We start from the raw sequence: 10,962 nt of genomic DNA, 5'->3' as shown, positions 1-10,962 counted from the left end.
CTCCACAACTTGGGCTATTTTTTCAGTCCTTTATATTTCAATCATTTATATTCCATTTTTTCTTGTTAGCAAGACAGTGCACAATCTTTTATACCATTGTTCTCAGTCAGTATATAATATAATGTTTATTTTCTCTTACGTCTGGCTTCCAAGTTGATTATATTGCTGGCATTCAAAAGTTGACCCTAATATAACTAGTTTGATTTTATTTATTTTATGGGATTTTACTGAGTTATCTGGATCCATGTGCTACCACTTACTATCAACGTTGGAAAATTTTAGCCCAACTTTCTTCTAATATATTTTCTCCTTATTTCTCTATCTTCCTGTCCTGGGATTGTTTTACATTGACCTACTGGTCTTTAGGTGTCTGTTAATTGACTCACTCTGATTTTTCTCAGTCATTACTACCGATAGCAGTTTACAGTCCCTAAACCTCTTTTTTTGTTATTTTCAATTTGTTGTTAAAAATATCTAATCATTTTATTTTTATTTCTGACATTTCATTTTTTAATTCTAGAAATTGCTCTTCTTACACCTTTCATATCTTTTCTATAATATCTTATCTCTGTGGTCATTTTTATTCCTCTTTACTCTGAAATTCCTTAACGTATTCATCGTGGTTTTGTAAAAACTATTTCTGATCATTCTGACAGCTAAGCTACCTGTTTGTTTCTATTCACTATTTTTTCCTCTTGATTAAAAATCACATTTAAAATTATTATACTAAGAGGATAAAATGATTAATTATTAAATTAATTATTTCACTAGTTTTTTCTCATGATTTTTATTTAATTCTGGACAATGCTTCTAAAAACACTGTGGACTGACCTTCTATAACATTATATTTAGAGAAAGAGGGAGAACGCCTTGATGCCCTTATCTCTCCAGGCAGGTAAAGCTGGCGTGAAGTTCGGTAGTCTGAGCTGATCAGGTCTGAGCTTGCTGAGTGCAGGGTTTGGCTGTCATAACCTCCAGAAGAGACTTGGCCTTTGAGTGTCAAGACCTAAGGTAACATATCTCTTCCTCTGACACCAGCCCTCAGTTCCCATGCTGCCAAGGCGCTGACATCACTGACATCAATTCAACTTCAGATAGTCTGGCGTTGGGTAGCAGTTTTGCATTCATCCATGAACTTTGAATTTAGAACACTGGAAGACGTGTCTTGATTTCTCCTTCCATTAGGACACCAGTGCCAACTCCTGCAAGATTAAGACCTGGCATGCCGTTGGCTTTGAGACTGCTGAACTTTGAAATGATACATGGCTACAGTGTTAGGCACTGATGCTGTGGATGGCAAGAGGTTAGGGCTCTTAGGATTTGAGGACATAAAACTTGAGGATCATGAGCTTAAGATGCTTGAGACCATGAATATGTAAGGCTGGGCTGCCAGAAGATAACTTTCCTCTCCAACTCTACGCCATCCCTTTCTTACTAAGTACAAACTCCATGGATTAAATTATTTGAAAAAGAGGATCATCCTTGGGTTTGCGGTTCTTCCACATTCAAATTAGATATGCTGGACCGCAAGTTTGCCCCAGTGGCATCTTGCCCTTGGATTCAGAAAAGTGGCTCTTCGTAGGCTAGTGTTACTGGCTCTGCCCCAACTCTTGCAGGTAGCTAGCTCCTGGAGGCAAGGGCCAGTACCACTTGCTTGTTGGGAGAAGAGCACATTCTTATGGAAATGAGTTTCTATAAGTTAATTGTACCCATAAACCTTCCATGGCCTTAAAGGAACACAGTATTATTTTGGTTCATCCTCTGATTTCTTGTTGTTTTTGTGAAACGTAAGTGAAGGAAGGTCTTTGAGTGTGTTTCTATATACTCCTGCAAACTGGAAACCCAATCTGTTTTTTATGAAATGCTTCCTGATACTGAGACCTGAACCGGAACATGTGTTATATGATAGCTTTCTGCATTACACCATCTAGAATAAATTTCTTCCTGGTCTGAAATTTCAACATTTGTTATCTATCATGTAATAGGAAAAATTATCTGTCCAAATACACTTTTTTTCCTTCCTCTCTGCAGAAATGGTGTTTTTGATTCTTTGATTTTTTCCACATAGTTTATTAGTGATTTTATGCACGCTTATTGAATAACTGACATAAGGCCCTATCTAGAACTTGCAGAAAATACCAAGGGTCTATGGGACCTCTTTCCTCTAAAGTCTCCAAGAGCAAACCAGCCCTAGTTTTTCTACCCAGAATTCTATAGGGGCTATGATTCTGTTTGGGTCTTATAGATGACCCCATTATTATAAATATATAGTCATTCTTAGACAAAACTGTTTATAGATGTAATTTAATTAGTGCATTTTAATTATACATCATAATGAGGTTTAGAGTGACATAATTTAACACGGTTTTATTATCCATCAATCTGTTGATGGAGACCTAGATTGGCTTCATAATTTGATAATTTTAAGTTATGCTGCTATAAACATTCATGTGTCACTATAATTTCTGACTTTAATTCCTTTGTAATTACTTCATAATTCCTTCGTATTCCCTCATGTGACCCATGGTTCCATTTCGAATCTTCTGAGGATTTATCACTCATCTTCACAGGAGGTGTATTAATTTGCTACTCTACCAAGAATGTGTATGCTTCCGATTTCCCCACATCTCTGCCCAAATCAACTGCTGTTTATATTCTTTCTGTATACATGTGTGTGAGTGTGTAGTATACATAGTATACATGTGCGAGTATATGTGTGTGTGTATGCCTGAGCTATACCATCCCTATCTTACTTTTTATTTTGAAGCATAGTCTCATTAAGTTCCTGAGAGCCTCAATAAGTTTCTGAACCTGGCCTAGAACCTAAAATCTTCATGTCTCAGCCTTTTTTCTTTTGACAGGATTTTATCCTTTTAATGGATAAATAGTATTCTGCTGTGTTTTTATATCACAATTTCTTTATTGATCCACTGCTAGACATTTAGATTAATTTCAAATCTTGGCTACTGTGAATAGAGGTACAAAGCACATGGACATATAGATATATTTTTCATTTTTTAATTTTTGCGGTACTGGGGATGGAATCTAGGGGCATTGTACCTCAAATGGTATCCACTGCCTAACTGTATACATCATGGTGTATAAAGTGTAATTGGGATGGCAGACAGACTTGAGGTTGCCACTAAGTCGATTCTAGGATGGAGAGATGATTCTGGGCTATCCACTTGGGCTCTATGTAATCATGGGGTGCTTTGAAACTGGAAGAAAGATGCAGACACATGAACGTTCAAGTAATGGGATGTGAAAAGTCTTAGCCAGCCATTTCTGGCAAGAGAAGTAGGTCAGGAGCTAAGAATCCTGGAAACATCTAGACAGTTATCTGGGAAAGACAATGGGCATGAGTGTAGAGTGACCAAGAGTCAATTTTGATTCATGTTGATTCTCATTCTCTCTCTCTCTCTCTCTCTCTCTCTCTCTCTCTCTCTCTCTCTCTCTCTCTCTCTCCTACCTAGGGATAAACCCCCTCAGCCCTATTGCATTTTTTAGTATATTTTGAAACAGAGTCTCACTGAGTAGCAGAGGGCCATGCTTAATTCTGAGGCTGGCCTCAAACCTGTGATCCTCCTGTCTCAAACTTCCAAATAAAAGATAAAATAGTGCTGGGAATGTAGTTGGGAAGTAGGATGCTCTTGAAGTCAATCTCCAACAACACACACACACACACACACACACACACACACACTTAAAATTTTTAAAAATGCATACATTTTTAATTTAAAAATACACATACTCATATGTGCATGTGAATTTTATATATACATGTATATATATAAAGTTTAAATTTAAATAATTAACCCTCATTGTGAGAAAGATATTAGATGCACTCTATGCCTTGAGCATCGATGTTCGATGCAGTCTCTGAAGTGATGAGGGAAGTGTTGATTCTAGAATCAGGAAAAATTCTTTCATTAAAAACAGTGCATTTCACTCTGAATTTGTAAAGCAAATGAGTAGGTGTTGAAACGCCATCGCCTTCCCTTAGGATGTCCTTATGACTTTGTTCCTTGCTGACTCTCAACAATGAAATTTAAAGTATGATCAAGATGGAGTATCCTTTTTAGCATGATTAAAGAATGAGTTTTCAATTTCAGTTGATAACGCCAGCTCCCAATATTCAGTTATTATTTCCTTCAGTTGATCCCTTTCATAATATATCTCATTGTAGTTTTCATCTAATACACACATTCAATTTTCTTTTAAGCAACACCAGAGTCATCTAAACCAACAAGAGAATTTTCAAGTGAAATAAAACAAGCCATCAGAGAGAGACTATTTTTGGAAAGCTTTGGTTTTGACAGATTCAAAATGAAATGAGAACTGTTTGGGGGAAAATAAGCTAGAAATTGAACTAATTTTTTTTCTTAGCATCAAAGGATATGTGAAATATATTCTGAGGGTGGACTAATGGTTTGATTTTAATAATACTTTTAAAATAAGGAATCTTGAAATAAGAATGGGATGCCATTAAAGACATGATTCTATCTGTAAACAACTCTGTGAGTCACTGTGCTAAAAAGTTCTTGTATGGAAGAGGAAACTGATGTGCTGTGTTAGGATATAATTTTTCTGTTAATAAATTATGGGCAAAGTTCAGAAATTTACCATCAATATATATTTCCACTTGGAATTCGTACCTAATCTAGGTATTTCGGCTTTGCCTCCTATTTGTGTTGTGGTGTTCTCTGTGTGTGTGTGTGTGTGTGTGTGTGTGTGTGTGTGTGTGGTGTGGTGTTGTTTTCAGCTAATTGTTTCTCAAGGAACAGTTTGTTTCTAATTTATTTGAGGTTATTATTGAATGTGCATATTATAGATGTCATCTCAACAATATATATAATAATATACAATATCATTAATATTTGGGTCATCAGTACCTCCGAATACAATATTAAAATTTCTGCGGGTAAAATCTAGAGGTAAATTTTAACAAACTTTTAGGGTTATTTTCTAAATAGTGAATTTTAAGAATCCTCATAATAATGAATAGAATTTGGATTTTAAAGTTTCAAATACATAGAATCTATAGAAATAGGTTAAGTGTAATCAAATTTCTACCTGTTATATTCTTTTTTTTTTTTTTTTTTTTTGGTGGTACTGGGGTTCCTGGAAGCCCTTCTACCTCAGGGCTACACTCCCAGACCTATTTTATACTTTTTTATTTTTGGAAACAGGGTCTCTTAAGCCAGCACGGCTGGCTTAGAACCTGCGCAATCCTCCTGTCTCCGCCTCCCAAGTGCAGGGATTACAAGCGTGCGCCACCATGCACGGCCTCTACCTGTTACATTCTAATAATAAATATAATTCATCTAATTTAATTCGGGGCCTCACATATAAGGAATAGATTCTTCTGCCCCAAGGGTAGTAATAATCTATCTGTAGGAAATTGAAGCAGTAAGTATTTGTTGATCTAAGAAGGGAGTTGATAGTATAGATCATTCCTTATTGAGAAAATATTCTAAAACTACTACTCTAATAATTATTAGTACCCACATTGTTTCAACAGTTTGGTAAAAGAAAATTATGCATATTTCTTTTATAATTATGTATGTGATTATATATATAAATATGTATGTGATTATATATACATATATATAATCACATATATATTTTAAAATATATATTTTTATTTATATATTATATATAAATATTATATATTAATATATAATATGTATAATATATATTAATAATATATAATAATATATAATATATAATATATAATAATATATTGTATATTATATTCTATATATTCTATATAAATATATATTATATAATTTTAAAAAATATATTTTTCATATATATATGTAGTGAAAAAATATATTTATATATGATATGAAATAGTTCACTTTCTTTGGAGTTGTACCCATGTCAAAATAAAGAAATACAACTCTAGAATTAACAACAACAATTAGAAAAACAAAAGACAACTTTATCCAATACCATGAAGCCCTACAAAAACTCTGTATGTCAACCAGTCTTTTATTTATTTTTTTTTCCAGTGATGTGACTTTCCTCTTTGAATTTTTAAACTGACCTCACTATGGTATGTTTTCACCCACAATTTTTTTTTTATATTCAGGTGGCTCAAATTATCATAAAATTATTTCTCACGTGGTGTGCCAATCTTCTCCCCTGTAGTTTATGCCTTCCTGATCAAATTTCAAACTCCAGAAAAACACAAAACAAATCTAATATTTATTTGACATAACAATTTTTATGAGTTTCATTAAAAATATTTTCCCCTTGGCATTATTTTTCTATAAACACCCATATATATATATTTTTCATCTGCTATAGATTAGATTATAACTTTATAAACCCTTATTTATTTAGCCATCATATGCTAACTTTAGTTTTTCATGTTTTTTTTAAAGCATGTCTTACTGGAAATATTATTTTCCTTACCACATAAAGAAAATTGTGTCAGTCTATATAGTTTCATCTAAAAATTTACTTCAGTTTAGATGGTCAAATTTAAAAATTAAAAATTTTAAAATTTTAAAATTTTAAAAATGTGTTGTAGTTTAATTGTTTACTTTTCCTGGCAGCCATATCATATAAGTTGACTCATTTTTTTGGTTTTCATGCAAAAAAATTTCAGAATGATTTGATGTCAAGCAATGTTACTATACTGTATATTTGTACAGGTAGTATTTTGAATTTACAGGGGTGGTAAAATTTATTTCCTATGTTTGCCACACTCTCCTTGCCAAAACCCATTCATCCTGAGAACAGTATTTTGTGTTTGTAACTAAGATATGCAGATTACATGAATGAAACACCTGAGTTTTGTGTGAATAACACAATGAAAAAGAAAGTTATAATATGAAAAGTGCCAGAGAAGGCTTGCATTAGGAGATTCCGCTAGGAAAACGATAAAAGATGTGCTTAATCGGTGAAGAAGTGAAGAAACTTTGAAGAGATTTCAAATTTGAAGAGTCTGTTTACACAACAATTTCACTGACAAATGTGATTTTATTTGCTAGTTTATTTATTACAGTTCCAGTCCACTTGCCTATCCCTGTCACCTTGATGCCCAGCAAGCAACAAATTCTGGTTAGTTGATCCACTGCTATGAGTCAAAGAAATTTTCAGAGGTATTTAGGGTTTTCCCAAAAATTGGAAGAGTTTCTTTTTTCAGAACTTAGGAGGGTGGCAATATTAAAATAAAATGTTGTTTGGAGTTTGATTTCTTTAAACATATCATTGTTCTGTTGGGCTTGGAGTAATGTAGTTCTCTTTGAAGAAGTCAACATAGAATCTAGTCTGAAAGGTAGATATAGAATCTGATTTTTTTAAAACTGTGCAGCTGAGATAGTTTTGAGGCTGAAGCTACTTCTCACTGTCAAGCTGCCTTAGCTCCTCTGGTCCTCCTGAATTTCGGATGATCCCAGATCTTAGAGAACGAAGCTATGTAATAAGGATGGGATAATCACTCAAACATGAACATATTGTGACCCTTTCCAACAGGACTATAGACTCAGTAGAAAGTCCTTTCCTATCATCTTTGCAACTCAGTCTACTTTTTTCAGGTATCCCAGCCTGATAGATGTCAGGAAGGTCTATGCTTCTCAACTGGCCTAATGTACATGGCCCCTTCTATCCTAGGACAGCCCCAAATATCCTGCCAACCCAGACCTTTTTAAATTTTGGGGGGAGGGTATTGGGGTTCCTGGAAACCCTTCTACCTCCGGGCTACTCCCAGACCTATTTTTATACTTTTTTTTTTTTTTCAATTTGGAAACAGGGTCTCTTAAGCCAGCACGGCTGGCTTTGAATCCTTCTGTCTCCGCCCCCAAGCGCAGGGATTACAATCGTGCGCCACCACGCCTGGCAACCCAGACCTTCCTGATTTTGCATTTTTCTTGATCAAAATTCTTTTTGATCTTTTTCTATTTGTTTTTCTGAGCTACCATCGTTTTGTTCCAGTTTTCGTGAGGATTTTCCACCTGAACCCCTTCTAGACTCACTCTTCTGTCCTCTTAGTTGACTCTTCCTCCTTGGTGTTTTGAATGAGCCACCACAACTCGTGATTTTCCTTATACCCTCCAGATTCTGTTTTCATCTCTCTTTCTCTCTGTATGGCTCTGTTTCATAAGAATAGTTTGGTGGTAGCAAACCTAGAACTTATTTTTTTGATGTGAGTAAAACCAAACTGACATCACTTTGCAACTGTGTGATAAACTTCATCTCTTTTCTAGTAGACACCCAACTTCTCTGAGTTGAAATCAGCAGAGGTAAAGAGCAGATGATGATTGACAACAGTGTCTTCTGTTGATCATTCTACCTTTGTTTTCAGACCTGTATTTGCCATTTATTTCTCAAGTTTTTCCTATGAGGCTGTCTCCAGTATTAATTTTCAAGTTTTTCCTTATGAGGCTGTCTCTGGATTATGATTGGGCTCAACCAGTAGAGAGTAACATCAGAAGATCACAGGGTGAGAGTAAAGACAGGCTAAGTTCTTCATCCTCCCCCTCCTTTTCTGTTGTACTTCTGCTGTGGCTGCATCACTTTTTGGCTGTATCCTTATTCAGGTAGTCGCTGTGTGGATGACACTCACAGTGGGCTGCCCTTGGCCCATCAGGCGGGGGCCTGGTCACAGCTGTCTGCTGCTGTTCATGCCTGGTTGCTTTAGAACCCCATAGTGTGGCCCTCAAATCTGTACATTACTTTTTACACTCTGCCTTCGATTTTAATGAAACCTTTTAAAATGTGCTGTTTGACTCTACTTGACTCTTCCCAATTTAGCACATATGTTACTGCTACTGAGCTCATTGATGACGACTTACCTCTACAAGTATTTGTTATTTTAATTTTATTGGGACATTATAATTAAACATGATAGTGGAATTTGTTGTCCCATATTAGTATATACAGATAACATGATTTGGTCAGTTTTAAATGAATATCTTTTAAAGTATTATTAGTTTGCTCTCCAAATGGAAGTGCTGTGATATTTTATTATTTTATTTTATTTTATTTTATTTTATTATTTATTTTATGGCACCGGGGGTGGAACCCAGGGACATTCTACTCCGAGTGACACCCCCAGCCCTATTTTTTTATTCTTTCTAATTTTGAAACAGGGTCTCACTCAGTTGCGAAGGGCTGTGCTTAGTAGCTGAGGCTGTCCATGAACCGTGATCCTCCGGTCTCAGCCGCCCAAATGCTGGGATTATAAGTGTGTGCCACCATGCCTGGCTGAAGTGCTGTAATGTCTTAAATTAAAGTTATTACATTTTTCTGATATAACTATATATGTTTAAGAATGTTCCGTTTTACAGTTAATAATCTCTTAGTCCTGCAAATATTTTCCTTACGTATGTCTATATTTATGGCTTTATTTTTATATATTTTCCCAAATGCAATCTTGGATAATTAATGGTTTTAGATTAATAAATAACAATATATTATTCAGCATTAAATTCAGTAGTATTTAATGTAGGAAGTCTTAATAGTATATCAGATTAATAAAAACAATCACAAAGATGACAAAATATCTTAGAAATGTAGAAGTATCTTTAATTTTTTTCTATTTTAATTGATATTTTAGGTTTTTAAATGTAGCTTTTCTTCCACTTTAGTATTCAATATTTATGGTTAAATGACCAATCATGCAAAAGACAGTATATAGTTCTTTAAAATAAAACCAGTGTTATGTGCTTGGAATTTAAAATCCTGATAAAAAAACAATATCAGAGCTCCTTTCTGGAGTCAGCTTGTAAAAATGTAAACACCATTTATCAGGAAGAAGTCTTTCCTTAGGATAGATAGTATATTAAAAGTACTGCCTTTGTATTACCTGAGGGGGGAAGAACTATGATAGAAGCTATTATCTTTAACAAACCAAGAATGGCTTATTTTTTAAGACCATGACTTTTCTTTCTGGAATTTTCTTGTTTGTACTGTGCAAGTAGGTTTTTGTCATTGTATATCCCAATAGGAAGTGGATTGTCTGTAATTTTTATGATCTGTTAATTAGTGTGCTTATAATAGCAATAGAAGTTCAGACTTTTTAAAATTCTAATCCCAAAGCAAAATGTCACCACAGGCAAAAATTAAACATAAATGTATTTAGTTTAAAATGTTCTTTTGTTGTCAGTCTCTGATTTGGTCTTTTAAAAACTCATTTATTTAATACATAGTTTCCACTATGTGTGTAGCAATATGACTGAATTTGGGAGTCTAGAATAACCAATACATTTGGGCATAGTGGTGTATGCCTGAAATTCCAGTACTTGGGAAATTGAGACAGGATGATCACAGATTTGAGGCCAGTCCCAGCATATTAGTGAGTCTCTCAATAACTTAGTGAGAGTCTGTTTTTAAAAAGAAATAAAAAAGGTCCAAGGCTGTATAGCTCAGAAATAAAATGTCCCTGAATTCCATCTCTATGGCCAAACAGGAAAATAATAACCAATTCAGTGAGGCAAATTTTTCTATTAAATATCAAGGAAAACGTGAGAAAAATACTTTCACATGGTCCAAATATTTGGTCCCCTATCAATATATAAGAGAAATATCCCATAAAAATTCAGAGTTAAAATATTACCTGTGGGATAAATATGAGAATCACAGTTGGAAGGTGACATTGACCTGTTCTTTTTTTGTCACTTGACATTTTATTGTTACAGAAAACTAAGTGACCTAAGAGTCTTTAGAATCATTTGTCAGTCGCGATGTGATTCACCTCTGTTCCCCAACAGGGCATCTGTGCCAACACACAAAAAAAGCATCTCTCTTTTACCATGTGTGGTTTACCTTCTCAGGCAAGATCAGAACAGGAATGCTGTGTACTGTCTCAGAAATCCTAAAATTTAATACAGATAAAAGTTATCTCGGACTAGTAGAAGGCATAACGTGGGCTATTTGTGACATCTTGAATTTTTAATTGTGACTGTGAATTATTTTTTTTTTAAAAAGCTGTAGACAAATGGAACCCTGGTG

The sequence above is a fragment of the Muscardinus avellanarius genome (assembly GCF_963383645.1).
Source record: "Muscardinus avellanarius genome assembly, chromosome: 20".
Taxonomy (NCBI): domain Eukaryota; kingdom Metazoa; phylum Chordata; class Mammalia; order Rodentia; family Gliridae; genus Muscardinus; species Muscardinus avellanarius.
This window is presented reverse-complemented; position numbering follows the sequence as displayed.